The sequence below is a fragment of the Vicugna pacos genome, chromosome 11 (genome assembly GCF_048564905.1).
Source record: "Vicugna pacos chromosome 11, VicPac4, whole genome shotgun sequence".
NCBI lineage: Eukaryota > Metazoa > Chordata > Mammalia > Artiodactyla > Camelidae > Vicugna > Vicugna pacos.
This window is the reverse complement of record NC_132997.1, coordinates 20,232,095-20,247,034: the sequence shown is the minus strand read 5'-3', so window position 1 is coordinate 20,247,034 and position 14,940 is coordinate 20,232,095. Positions and strand designations below refer to the sequence as shown.

General features: G+C 40.6%; 1 pseudogene; it reads left to right on the top strand.

Moving 5' to 3' along the window:
• LOC140699887 (formin-2-like) overlaps positions 1 to 14,429 on the top strand; it is a 130,841-nt pseudogene extending 116,412 nt beyond the window's left edge.
• The last annotated feature ends 511 nt before the right edge of the window (positions 14,430 to 14,940 follow it).

The window sequence follows — 14,940 nt, the reverse complement described above, 5'->3', positions numbered from 1 at the left end:
CTTGTTGGGAAGTTTTTTATTCTGATTTCAATCTTCTTCTTTCTTATTGGACTGTTTAGCCTCTCTATTTTTCTTTATTCAGAAAAAAAGGTAGGATGGTAGGATGTATGAGACTAAGAACTTATCCATTTCTTGTAGGTTCTCTAATTTGTTGTTGAATAACTGTTCACTGTTTGAGGCATCCGTTGTAATTTCTCTTTTTTTTTAATTTCTGATTTTATTTATTTGAGACTTTTCACTTTTTCACAGTCTAAAGTTTTCTCTGTGTTGTTTATTTTCAAAAAAAACCCAAAACCTCAATTTTGTTGATTTTTTTGACATTTTGATTTCTCTATTTTCTTTGTTTCTGCTCTAATCATTACATTTTCCTTCCTTCTAACTTCAGGTATATTTTGTTCTCATTTTCTAGTGCCTAAGTGTAAAGCTTGGTCATTTACTTGAGACATTTCTTCTTTTTATAATATAAGAAATTATCCATATAAACATCCTGCTTTTGCTGCATCCCATACCTTTTGGTAAGTAGTGTTTTCATCTTCTTTAGTCTGTGGGCATTTTTAAGTTTCCCTTCTGATTTTGTCTTTGACCCTTTGTTGTTCAAGTGTGTGTTATTTAGTTTCCATGTTTTGGTAAATTTTTATCAGTTTCCTTGCTGCCATCAATTTCTGCTTTGTCTCTGTTGTGGCCAAAATAGATATTTGGAATGGTTTTAAACTTCTTAAAATGGTTACGTCTTGTTTTGTGACCTGGCATATATTTTATCATGGGGAACATTCTGTGTGTGCTTGATAATAAACACGTGTATTTTTCTGCTGTTGGGCAGACTTCCGTATATGTTAGTCAGTCTTGTTTTCACTATAGTGTAGTTCAAGTCCACTGTTTCTTTATGAACTTGCTATCTGGATAAACTATCAATGACTCAAAGTCAGGCATTGAAGTCTCCTATTACTGTTATAGTGCAGACAGTTTTTCCTTTCTGATTTGTCAGCATTTGTTTTAAATATGTGTTTGCTCTGATATTTGGTGTATATATATATGTACAGCTGTTAACCTTCCTGTTGAATTACCCATTTATCTTTATGTTATGACACTCTTTTCTTTTAGGGGCCGTTTTTCATGTAAAGCTGATATTTTCTGATATAAATATATCCACTTCTGTTTTCTCTCAGTTACATATGCATAGTATACAAATTTCCATTGCCTCACTTTTGATCTATTTGTCCCTGAATCTAAAGTGATTTTCTTGAAGACAGGGTTCAGTTGGCTCTTTTTTTTCCCTATCCATTTAGCTGTGCTTTATCTTTCTATTGGGGAGTTGAATTCACTTCCATTTAAAGTAAGTATCTGTAGGAAAAGTTTTGAACTTGCTGTTTTGTTAACTGTTCCCTGTCCTGTATTCTTTATACTTCTTCCCTTTTGCTGTCTTATTTTGTGTTTAATGACTGTTTTTGCATGGATAGATTTTGATTCCTGTATCTTTTTCAGGTGTAAAAATGATGTAGGCAGTTATATAGGAATTACCAATAATCTTATATAAAATGTCTTATAACAATGGCTTATTTTAAACTGGTAACATCTGAATGTCACTTACATAAAGTAATGATAAAATTTACCTTTTCACCCCCCTCATATTATATGATATTGCATATATATTTTATGCATCTATGTTATATATAGTATATTTATATCTATTTTCATGATGTTTCCATTATTCTACATGAGTGATCTTATATACCAGTTGCCTTTTATTTCCAAATTATCTCATTTACATAATGTGCTTAAACTCCATTCATCTTTTAGCAAATTGAAGAATATCCTTCTTTCTCTTGGATGCATACTGTCCATTTGTGCACATTCCACATACTTTTATCCATTCATCTGCTGATGGGCATTTGGGTTTCCCTAATTTGGGCTGTTGCACATAATGCTGTAACATGGGCATGCATACACTTCACCAAAATGCACATCGAAGTTCTCATACTCTTTGGGTGTATATATGCACAAACAGAAATGTTAGATTGCATGGTAGATCTGTTTTTAATTTTTTTGCTACAGTCGTATTGTTTTCCAAAGTGTTTAGGCCACTTTACATTCCAAACAACAATTTGAAAGGGTTCTCTTTTAACCACATTCTTGCCCCACTTGTTGTGTCTTCTTGATGATAGATATTCTAACAGGTGTGAGGTTATATCCCATTTTGGCTTTGGTTTGCATTTCTCTGATCGATAGAGATATTGAGCATCTTTTCATGTGACTTTTGGAGCTCTTTGCAAAAATATCTGTTTATTTATTCTGTCTATTTTTTCATTGAATTGGTGGGTTTGTTCCTTGTTCTTGTTTATATGTTGTATGAGTTTTTATATATTTTGGATATTAACCTCTGCTTGAATACACATTTCCAAAATTTTCTGAAATTCTGTAGATTATCTTTTTTGAATTTTTACTTGTTCTTTTGTGGTGCAAAACCTTTTGAGTTTGATGTGGTCCCATGTGTTGATTTTTGCTTTTGCTGTTTGTGTTTTTGTCATTATTTCAAGACAAATCCTTGCAAAAAGCAATATCAATGCGGTTCTTTAGGATGTGTCTAGGAGTTTCACGATACCAGTGCTTAATCCATTTTGAGTTGTTTGCGAATGGTGTGGGACAGGCGTTCAGTATTTTTATTGCATGCATTTGTGTAGTTTTCCCCTGCACCTTTGTTGAAGTGACTATCTTGCCTCATTGTGTGTTCTGGGTTTTCTTGTCTAATATTAGTTGACCATATGTAGCCGGATTTAACTCTGGCATCTCCTATTCCATTTGTCAATGTGACTGTTTCTTTTGACAGTACCATATTGTTTTTAGTAGTTTGGGTTTGTAGTATAGTTTGAAGTCAGGAAGCATGATACCTCCATGCTTCCTTTTCTTCTAAGAAATGCTTTGGCTCCTGAGTGGCTTTCGCATTTACACACAAACTTTAAAACTCTTTCCACTATTTCTGTAATGATTGCCTTTTGTATGTTGATTTGGATTGCAGTGAATTTGTAGATAGCTTTGGGTAGTATGGCCATTTTAATAGTATTAACTCCCCAGATCTACATACATAAAGGGTGTTGTTGGTTTTTTTTTTTACTTTTTTTTTTATTTCTTTCAGAAAGTTTGCAGTTTTTGTTGTATAGATCTTTCACTTCCTTGATAAAATTTACCCGTATGTTATTTAATCTCTTAAAGTAATCTCTCTACTCATTACTGGTTTTGTTTGTTTGTTTTGCTTTCTTTTCATTTGCTATTCTGAATGAGATCATTTCCTTTATTTCTTTTTCAGCTGCTGCATCATTAATACGAAACAATACATCTGGATTCTGTATTTTGATGTTTGTATCAAGCCACTTTTTTGAAATCGTTAGGTAATTCCAACAGTGCTTTATTTCGCTCATGGGGATGTAACATCATATCAGCAAATAGTGGTGATTTTATTTCTTTGTTTCTGACTTGGATGCCTTTTATTTCTTTGTCTTGCTTAATTACTCTGGCTAGGACTTTCAGTACTATATCTATTGATGCGAAGTGGTGAGAGTAGGCATCCTTTTTTTTTTTTCATGTTATTCGAGGACCCACTTTCAATTTTTCTTCACTGAGTATATTGCCAGCTCTGTGTTTGATATATATTCCCTTTATGATGTTGAGGTATCCTTAATTTGTTAAGGGTCTTTATTGTGAAAGGCTGTTGCATTTTGTCAAATGCTTTTTCTGCATCAACTGAGTTTTTTTTTAACTCTTCAGTTATTGATACAATATTTTACATTTATTGATTTGCATATGTGGAACCATCTCTGGATCCCAGGGTGAAATCCCACTTGGATAATGTGTATAATCCTATTAAGATGTACTTGAATTTGATTTTCTACTATTTTGTTAAGAAATTTTGTATCTACATTCCTCAGTGATACTGGTCTATAGTTTACTTGTGGTACCCTTATTTACTTTTGGTATTCAAGTAATTCTTGCTTTGTAGAATTAGTTTGGATGTGTTCCTTGTCCCTTGATATTTTTGAGGAATTTGAGAAGAATGTGTATTAATTCTTCTTTAAATGTTTGCAAGAATTCTTCAGTGAAGCCGTCTGATACTGGGATTTTGTGTTTTGGTAATGAGTATTTCCCCCCACCTTTTTTCCCCGAAGTCTCACTGTACCATACGATTCTGGCTTCTCTTACTAGAAGTGATTTGTTACTAAGAGTGGGAACATGTTAAAAAAAAAATAAGCTCATGGAGGGAAACAAAAGGGGGTGCTACCCAGTAGTAGGAAGATGTGTGTTTGGGGCTAGGGTTCTGGATGTGCCCATATACCAATAGATAAATCCTAGTTTGGGGATGTGGACCCAGAAGCCAATGGGATGACCTTTGGGATGATCCATGGGTGAACAGGAGGGTATTCATTCAGTTTTCTTTGTCTGCCTTCTTCCCTTTTGTTCCTCTCCCAATGTGGCTGCAGTCTCTCCTATGGGGAGAAACAGATCCTTCCAGCTGCAGCATGCACAGCTGACCACTGACTCACCACCTTCCCCTTCCACCTGCTTTCCCAGAAAGGTTGAGCTGTCCCACTGCCACCTGCTGTTTCCACTTGTGCTGCTGCCACCGCCACTGCCATGCCCCTTCTCTCCAGTACATGCTGAGATCCCATCCAACTGTTTGAGGATCTGTAGGTGAATGGCTCCCTTATATGCTGTGTGGAGGCACTTTTTTTGGTTATGGATGTCCCATTATTTTTACATCATAGGAGAAAACAAAATGTACAAGTCACATTGCCATGATGTTTATGTAACTTTTCTGTTTGGTCTTTTAAAATTATTTTCTTTCTACATTTAAACTTCTCACTTTGCTTATGCATTGATCTCATGATTCTGATGAACATCTTTATGACCATTATGTTGAACTCTCTTTTGGGTAAATCAGTTATCACCATTTTTATTAGAATTTGGTTCTGAAGATTGACTTTATGCTTTTCTTTGGGCCATATTTCCTTGTTTCTTCATTTTCTGTAAATCTCTGTTTTGGTTTCTGTACATTTGACAAACAGCCACCTCTCAAATGTTCACAGACTGGCCTTGTATGGCAGATAAACCTCACTAATCAGCTAGGTCATAAATTTTGCTTTCCTCAAAGCTTTGTGCTTGTCCAAATGGCCACCTATGTTCATAGTATGCACAGGGTACTAGGTTGTGCCAAGTCCTGTAAGTATCCTTAGCAAATGAGATAGAAACCTCTCTGTTCAGTAGCTGCCACAAAAGTTGATGTCCTGTGTGCCATCCATCTTCTCTTCTCCTCAGCCTTAATTACAGGGAACTGGAATTTTTCTCCTATACATTCTACAATAAATTGGGGGCAGGATTTATGGAAAATACCTGCACATTTGTTCAAACCACATACTCTTTCAAGATGTTTCTTTGTGCTTTGTCATTGCCAGGAATCTGGAGGCTGCTGGGTTCTGTGGGCTCTCAGAGGTGGGTGGGGCAGCTGCAGGCTGGAGTCTATCTGTGGAGCTGGGTGGGGAAGGAGCTGCCTTACGTATTCACCTGTGCATGAAAGTTATCAGGGGGCTGGGGGTTGTCTTATTCATCATTTCCAGAGAGAGACAATCTAGGAGAGACCCCTTTGTTCTGTAGCTGGAAACACTGCTGCATCAGTGGTGAAGGGGAGCATCTTCCCGGAAAGGGCTGTGATCTTGGAGTCACTTCAGACATGAGCTGGGCAAGGGAGTCACAGGAGAGGGCATGAGGCTGGTAGGGACCGCTGACTTGTTCTCTGTACACACTGAGCAGCCTAGTGAGTGCAGGGCCTCATGAGCTCACAGTGAAAAAAATAGGTGAGTTAGAAGTCAGACCCTCAGGTGGCAGAGAAAACAGAGTAATATATAGTTCTCCTCCTAGGGAAAGCTGAAAGCCTGATCCCAGCCTGTACACACACGCACACATACGCGCTCACACACACACACACACACACACACACACTGGAGGAAGGATTAACAGGAAACAATCCCATGTACAAGGTCATTTGATGTGTGACTTTCAGGCAGCATTTCTAAACATTGGACTTAAGTGTGTAGTCTGCACCCTGCACTGGAGAAAATGGGAGCTGTGTTTTTGCCCGAGTTCTCTGTATGAGATAGGAGAAAGAACCCCTGAAGGACTTTACACACCTGTTTTAAATCACCACTTTATTGTCTGTGGTCCCTGGGTGACTCATGAATATTCAGCCCTCTGACCTCCAAGAGCAAGGTGATCTAGGGATGTCAGAAGGCATCCATAAATGTTAGTGCCCTAGATGTCTTGTCTGAATCCTGTGTTTCTTAGAATGAAGATGAGAGCCAGGGTTTATATCCTGATTACAAGGGCCACTGCTGGGCCTTGGGTTTATGGCCCTCGTGTATGTCGGCTTTTCCTAACATGTCAGTATTTTGCCCGTCATCCAGTGTGTAGGAGAACCAACCCATTTTTACATTACTCTCACAGGAAATTGATTATTGTGTCGCTGTTTATTTAGTGCATCATGGGAGGAAGGAGTCAGGAGCCTCCAGTTCTGCTTTTGCCTTGATGTCCAAATTGAATACTTTAAAATAGTTATATATTGAATTTTATCAAAAAATAATAATTAAAAAAACCTTAAAACCACTTTTGCCAGTAATGGACATGAGCTTATTGCCTCTAAATGTAGCAAAACCTCAGAAACAGTAAATTAGCAGTGAAGAGTAAAATTAAGAAGACAGAGAGTCAACCAATTGCTTTTTGTTCTTTGGACTCACCTTGGAGAACCAAAAAGTAACCCATCTGGGCTTCAGCCCTGCTCGTGGGGCACTTTCTTTTCATCAAGACTTCCCTGATCCCAGGAGATGAGTCAATGGGCACTGTTTTCTCTTGAGGAAAACACAATAAAAACAAAAGTAACATACTGACCTTTATGTTAAGTAAGACTAACAACATGATACATTGTAACAGCTGAGAAGGAAAAATACCAAGCATTGGGAATGGTATGGAGCAATTTGAGTTTTTGTATTGGTGATGAGATGTTTTAATGGTACAAACATGTTGGAAAAAATCAATTTAAGCACACAAACTCTGCATCAACAAGCAACTCTGCCCCCAGGATTTTGCTTAAGGAAAAAGTAGGTAAACAAAAAATGTGTCCATAGATATTTATAGTAGATATTTTTTTCATTCCCTCCAAAACTGGAGACACACTAAATATCCTACAATGGGAGAATACATAGGTGTTGTACAGCCATATAAAGTTTTAAACTGGAATACACATGATTAATATGTTCACAGCTTTATAATACAACAAAATGGTAAAATCTCATTAAAATCATGCTGAGAACAATGGTGAGGTAACAGGATATGCTGTCCTGTTGAAAATAAGAGCCTTCATTACAGATTGTAAACTGAATCCTCACCTCACCTTTCCGTGATCAGCCTCCAGGATCCTGGCAGACTCTCTCGACCCTGCCACAGAAGGTCACGGATCGCTTGCTGAGACACCTGGGGCCATCCAAGTCACAGCCTCACAGTTCCGTGTGCGGCCCATAAGTAATGCAGGGAGGAACACTGAGAGATGCAGGCCATTATCCAGGCGCACGGAAGTCATGTGCAGCTAATTTCCACTCACCTCATAAACATGTAAGTGCAGGGTAGGACTATGTGTTATGAGAGCATGTCTTCTAGTATGAAAAATGGAGGAAAAAACTACATTGAAGGAAGGTAACAAAGGAACAGAAAACAATGAAAAGATCATAGGAAAACATGAAATAAATGATCTGTTAATATATCTCAAGCAAATAGAGAAGGTATTTTATACAATGACACTGTTGTTTACATACAAAACTCTATATATTACATATATATGTGTATGTATTCATGTACAGATATATATATATATATATACACATAATATGTGTATGAATAAGGTTTGCCCAATCACCCAGAAATTTCCACCAACAGGCTTGTTATACTCAGTTGAGCTCTCCATCCCTGCATTGAAAGAAATCTCCTGGCCTATTGGGAAAATTTGAACAGAACAATCTGGATTTATGCTCCCTAAAAGGATTCCCCAAATGCACTCTCAGTACATATATCATCTTCAGTTACCCCCATGAACATAACCACAAATGCTTCTAATGTCAACTTTACTTTTCAAGATAGTTTAGAAAACCTCTCACCACTTCTATTTCCATCGGCTCCCACTGGATACATGAGTTCAGAATTCACAAGCAGAGTATTCATCACACAGCCCTGTGAATATCAGCCCTTTCTTGGTTAGTTAGGAATGAGTGAATTTTCTTGTATCTCAGTTTCCACCGGGGTGTTATGAGGTCACAGCAGATACTGCCTTGTTTTGTCCTCATGAGGATGGAGTGGGATAATGCAAATAATGGGTATGTTTTTAATCTGTTCTCACTGCAAGGCTAGGCAGTTTCTGGCTAAGTACTAGGCAGATGTGGCAGACTCCTGTGGCCTGCATGGGCTCTGACTTTCTGGCTAAAGAGCACTGAGCCCCAGCTCTGAAGTGAGAGGAGATGGTGTCAATGGTTCATAGGATGACAGTGCCTGAATTCACGCTCCTGAAGCACAAGGGTAGTTAGGATCTCTTAGGGTGTGATGTTCACTTGTTAGAGAGGGGAACAGGGTCCCTGGAGGCAGATCCCAGAGTTCAAAAGCAATCAATGGCTGAGCCTCCAGCTCAAAAACAGGTTGGCATCATTTCACAAGAGCCAAAGACAAGAGAAGCACCCTGTGTACCATGGCTCTTGTGTGATGGTTCCAGCCATGTTCCTCATTTCTCTTCAGAGCCCTGTGACTATGTGAGGTGTCCCATCCCTTGTGAAAAGGGACCAGGTAGGGGATCATGCACAACTCAAGCCCCAACATGCGTACAGACTGAAGAATACCACCATTGTGATCACTGGTTTATTTTTGATCCTGAGAGACCTAAGTTTACTTGTGAACACAAATAGGCCCATGGAATTTATCCAGTGACATCAACCCATTGCTTGGACTCCATCTCTGCTAAAGTAACTTCACTCCCCAATGACCCTTCATATTTATAGCTGCCTCTCTGATTACTGTACGACCCTTGCATCCCCATTAGCACATCTTATTTCTATTCTGGTGTCATGGACCTTGTCAAAAGTCTCCTTCCAAACTCTCACATTTCAATTTCCCTTCCAAGTACACCCCTCTGAAATCATCCGCATTTCACTGGAAGACACTGGTTCTGATCCTGATGCTTAAATAAGAATTCTGTCTTCATCCCCACCCCTCTCTTCCCTGGAACCCACAACCATCATCCGTCACATGTTCTCTGCCTGCAGGGCCCCTGGTTGATTTGATCCCATCTCTCAATCTCTACTTCTTTTACTTCCACCGGGTCCTGTCACCTCTGTCCTCAGCCTCTAATCAGTGTCACGTTCTCACACCTGGTTTATCCTCTTTCCAGAGTGGCAGCCAAAGCCCAATTTACTTGAAATCAAGCTATTTACTGTGGTGACAGTTCCCTCCATCTTCTGATGCCTGGTGGCATTTACCCCCATTTCTGCCATTCCCTCACTGCATTCTGGCCATCCTAGATTTTGACAGCTCTTCACGCCCAGCATGATCCCCACTGTATCTCTTGTTTGTGCCCTCATCCCACAGGGTGTCTCTCCATGTGTCTGCCATGATGAGGTGTCCCCTCCTCGAAGGGGCCTTCCAGCCCCACTTCTGCCAAGACCACCAGCCCCCACTCCACCACTGCCTCTTTCCCTGTTTCTATTTCTTACACAACTTATGCCATCCTGACAGACACTATCTTCTGTTTAATTTTCCTCTCTAGAATCTTTTTTCCTCCCTTCAGTGTCAGCACCACAAAGAAATGGACATAGTTTTAATTTTAATTAACCTTCCCCATCCCAAGCACCATGCATTTATCAATGTGAGAAAATGTCACATAACTTATGATGCTACCTCTGCCATTTTTTCATGTGATTCCTTCCAGTTACAAAAGTATTTTGTCTCCTTCACTTCTGACATGGCAAAAACCAATTTGTGCTGATTGCCTTATAAGTGTGCATGATGTGTAAATAAAGATAGTAATTGTGGGCCTCAGACTAAATTTTGCATGAAACAAAAACTTTTACACTGCCCTAGTTTTCCGCCACATTTTGAGTGCAAGATGGTGACTGAGAGGGGAAGGGCAGGGATGTGATGCTCCTCCCAAAGTGTCCAATTGAATTTCTTCTTGATCAGAAACTCATGATGCAGATTTCTTGCAGGGAGAGAAATGAAACAACCTCACATAATGTAACAAACTTATTTCTAATATGGATATTGTTATAGCAGAATATAAAACTTAAATAAAAAATTTCTTCTAAGAGTACAATTTAACTTCGTCTTAAAGAACATTTATTTTTTTTAAAATTACACATACTAAGGTGAGAAAAAGGCTCTTTGACTTAAACTTACAACTTCAGAATTAAACTCTAGAAATAAATGCTATGGCCATCTAAAACTTTATATTGACAAGTTGCGTATGATTTCAAATTATAATGTAACATTTGTGCACAGAATAACTCTGTGTATACTTCACTTACATGGCTGGTATATAATAGTTACCCAAACTGTCTTCAGAAACGAGGCTTAATATAGATTCCAGCTAAGTAGAAGATCAGTCTCAGTTACAACATTTCTTTCACAACGAATAAGAGAGAATCCACACATTTGCTGAATATAGAGAAAGCCCCATGCTTCGTGCTGTGTTCTGGGAATTCCAGTATATTGTAGATGAGAGATGTTGACCATAAAGGAGTTCACTGCTGCGCTCACTTTTAAAGTTGGAGGGACTCTGGTCCAAAGGAGGGGACTGCCCTCCATCCACTGGCCTCCGTGCAGTGCAGGTGGAGATCTGACCAGGTGAGTGAATGCAGCCCGGCAGCTTGGGAGGCCTGAGTCGAGGGCAGGGCACAGCATGGCTTTAACACGAGGACCCACTCCTGGGAAAGGGACCAGCAGGACTTGGTGCTCGGTCCCCTGGCTCATTTGTAACAGCCCCTTGTGATGTGCTGATTCTCATGACCTTTTCCAGGAACGTGCGCACTTTCAGCATCTCCGTCACCTCTGCTTGAATGGACTGCAGGGATCTATCTTTCCTCAGTTCTTCAATGACAAAACTGATTTCCTTCCTTGAACTCAGGTTGAAAGTCATCAAGTGTCTGTAAGCCTTAGTGAGCTGGGTACGTTTACTGGCTCCTTCTCTAGCCCGGCGTTCCTTAAAGGCATCTCCATGCTGGCACGCTCCTGTTTAGCCACATACAGCTGGTCGATGAGTTGGCACTTCTCTTCTATCTGGGCAGCCAGTGTTTCAGCCAGCTGCTTTTCATAGCTTTGATAAAGGTGACTCTTAACAGACTGAATAAGCCTGCAGGTAAATAAGACACTCACCAATGAGGTGAAGACAGGAAGACTCAACACTGCCTCCCACTGGAGGCTCTGGAACATGAGCTGAGCAGACAGGCCATTGGGCAGCAGTACCACCAGGACCACACCCACCTCCCTCAGGATCAGCCCAAAGCCAAGCTCCATGGAGGACAGCAGCCCCTCCATGGCACTGACCCACCCAGGGCTCTGCCTGGTTATCGTGGAGCCACCAGCCACAAGCCCCGGGGGGCACCCCAAGATTCCACCTGGAACCCAGCCAGCAACTGACATCCCAGATTGGTCAGTTACCAGTGTGTGGGGGAGGGGCTGTGCCAGAGGGGAGGGTTGTAACCAAAGTGTCCTTCTCTCCATTACTGTCCAATGGTAATTTTTCTTGCCTGTTTCTTTTTGTGTTTAGATCTATGTACAGTAAAAAATAGAGTGAAATGTATCGATGTTAATTTTTAGATTTTACAGATCTTTCATTTTCCTAATCCTCAACAGAAGATACACCCTCTGTCATATTTTAGTTGTAGTACACACACTCTCAGGACATAATCCATTAGTTTGATGGTGGCTGAACTTGACAAAAATGGAAAAAATCACAATGTATACTTTGATGTCTTTATCATTTGCTCTAAGTAATGTTTTTAGAGCTAAATGTTTGTATTTGAATATGCCATTCATTCTGTTTGTAGGGCTGAATAATGTGACCTTGTAAGATTATATCACAAAATATTTATCCATTCTCTTAATAATAGACATTTGATTTACTTCAAGTGTGGGTTATTATGAATAAATTTTTTGTATATATATGCATGCATCTTTTTTGTAAACATCTGTTCTCATTTACCCTGTGAGACGAGTACCTCAGATCAGCTCTGCTGGGTAGATATGTGCTAAGTGCTCCTTCATTTTGAAGGAGATTTCTTGGGGTATATTTTACATGCCATAAATTCACTCATTTAAGCACATTTCTTTTTTTGGCTTATGTGTGTGTAAATGTGCAGAGTTGTGTCTCCCCACGATCCCATTTTAGAACAATTCTATCACAGGAAAACGTTTTCTCAATCCACACTTTTCTTTATCAGCTTCATCTGACACAGTAAGTCTCTCTCCCTATTTGAAATGCTTCCATGATATAGATTCAAGTTCAATACATTGTACCATTTTTATATGTTTTTTGTTGTTGTTTTCTGGGTTTTTTATTTTAAGAACTCACTGGCCTTTCCTTCTGTGACTCCACTGATGGTTTCTACTTTTCTTTCAAACCCTTTAGCATTAGTTTGACTCAGGAATTAGGTCTTGATTCACCTTTCTTTCTCAGTCACTCGTCTCCTTGCTGACGTCATCCAGACTTGTGGCATCCATGACATCTAGACTGTCATGATTTGAAATTCACTTCTTGGTTCCAAACCTTCCCATACATTCTAGATTTATGCCCACCCAGCTGTCTCCATACCATCTGCAGGTGGACATCTAGCAAGCCAAAAACAGATTAACCATCTCCCCTGAACCTGCTCTCCCTCATTCTCCCCATTTTGTGACACTATCTCCAAACTGACAGGAGCTCAAACCCCAGTTTTGTGGTCTGTCTTGACTTCTCCCTTCTCTCCACCTCATCTCCTCCCCATCAGCAAAGCCTTCATCTTTAATTTAAGACTATGTCCCTCATTGGCCTCCCCCTATTCTACCTGAGCAGAGCTGCCACCACCTCTTGACAGGATGGCAGTGGCTGCCACTAACCACGCTCCTTCCCGGGCCCTCACTCCTGTAGGCTGTTCTCCACCCAGCATCAGAGGATCCAGTCAGGTCACTGCTCAGCTCCTTCTGCCCACAGCTTTCCTTTCCTCACAGATGAAGCCAACATGCACACAGCACCATGAGGCCTACATCACCTGTCAGGTGGTTCCCTCTCTGATCTAACTCAGCAGCCTGGCCGGGCCGCACTCTGCTGCAGCCTCACAGGCCTCCTTTCAGCTCCTTGATTGTGACGGGGTGCTCCTGCCCCAAGGCCTGGCATTAGCTCTTCCCTCTGCCTTGAATCCTCCCTGGACACACACGTGGTGGTCTCCCTCCTTCCTTCAGGTCTCAGCTCAAATGCCTGCTTGTCTGTAAGAACTCCCCAGGTCCCTTGCAGTGATCACCCAGTAGGAAGAATGATGACTTCCACATACATCACCATCCCTACCACCTCCCTGCCTCATTTCCCTTCAAGGTTTTCTTACCATTTCCATGTAAAGTACAGCCTTGTGAATTGTCTGATTCTTAACTGAATTGGAAGTTTCACGGAGGCAGGTTTTTTTAACTGCTTTGTTACTGCTTTATCCTGAATGTCATATTCATTACATAATAAATACAGTATGAATGCAAATGAAAGGATGACTGAATTGCATGGGAATCAAATATATGTTTCATTGTACTTTAATGAATTTCTCACATTTTCCAAACTGCGTGTGGACACATATGCCAGCAGAGTTCAGGCGCTCTGCAGTCCACTGATGTAAAGTTAATTTCTTCAAGATCTTCTTGGGAAGTAACTGTACGGTCTGGAAAATTTAGTGAAAATATTTGAGGAAAATCTAAATGAAATGAATAAATAGTTAATAAAGACTAAACACAATTTTTTAAATTACAATAGGGTTAATAAGCCACTAGCTAACTATTTATATTTAAGTATTTAAACTTAATAACGTAAAATAATGTTTGCTGCAGCACAACAGGCACTAACTGAGGGTCAGCAGTTGGAAATAAATTCTCTACAAAACAGAAACAGACTCACAGACACAGAGAACAAACTGATGGTATCCAGGGGGCAAAGGAGGTGGCGAGGGGCAAATTGGGAATTTGAAGATTGCATCTCTTGGGGAGCGATGGGAATGTCAGCTGTCCTGACCGTGGTGGTGGTTCATGGGTGTGTACATCTATCACAGTTCATCAAATTGTATATGTGAAATATGTCTCATTTACTGTACAGGACTCATGGCACAATAAAGCTATTTAAAATACGGAAATAAACTTGAAAAAAAAAGAGCTGCAGCTGATGGCGCTGCGGGAGCTGAGGTCCGGTGCTGAGACGGCGCAGGTTGTCAGAGCACCCCAGGCCTGACGAGAACTGTGATGTGCGCATGCTCTGTCCCTGGACCTGGAGGTGCCACATGTGCTCATCCTACTTGCTGAGCTGGATCAAGAGCTCTGACCTGCGCCTGCCTTTGCACTGGAGCTGGGTTTGGTGCAGGTGGTTGTTCTAACTCTTGACATTAAACAAGAGATCTTGCTGGAACTTGCGTTGGCTCTGAATCTGAAGCTGGTGTAGGGGGTTGTTCCATGTCTTGGGTTTGCATGGAAGCTGTGGCATGAGCCCACTCTGGGTCTGGAGGAGCTGATGCTAGTGCCTGTTCTGGGCACTGGGACTGAACGGGAACTGTGGCTGCAGCCTGCCGTGGGTCTGCAGCTGTCAGGGGCACTAGAGTTGGAGCTGGTGGTAGCTCCTGAGGTGGTTCTACATCTTGCTCTGGAACT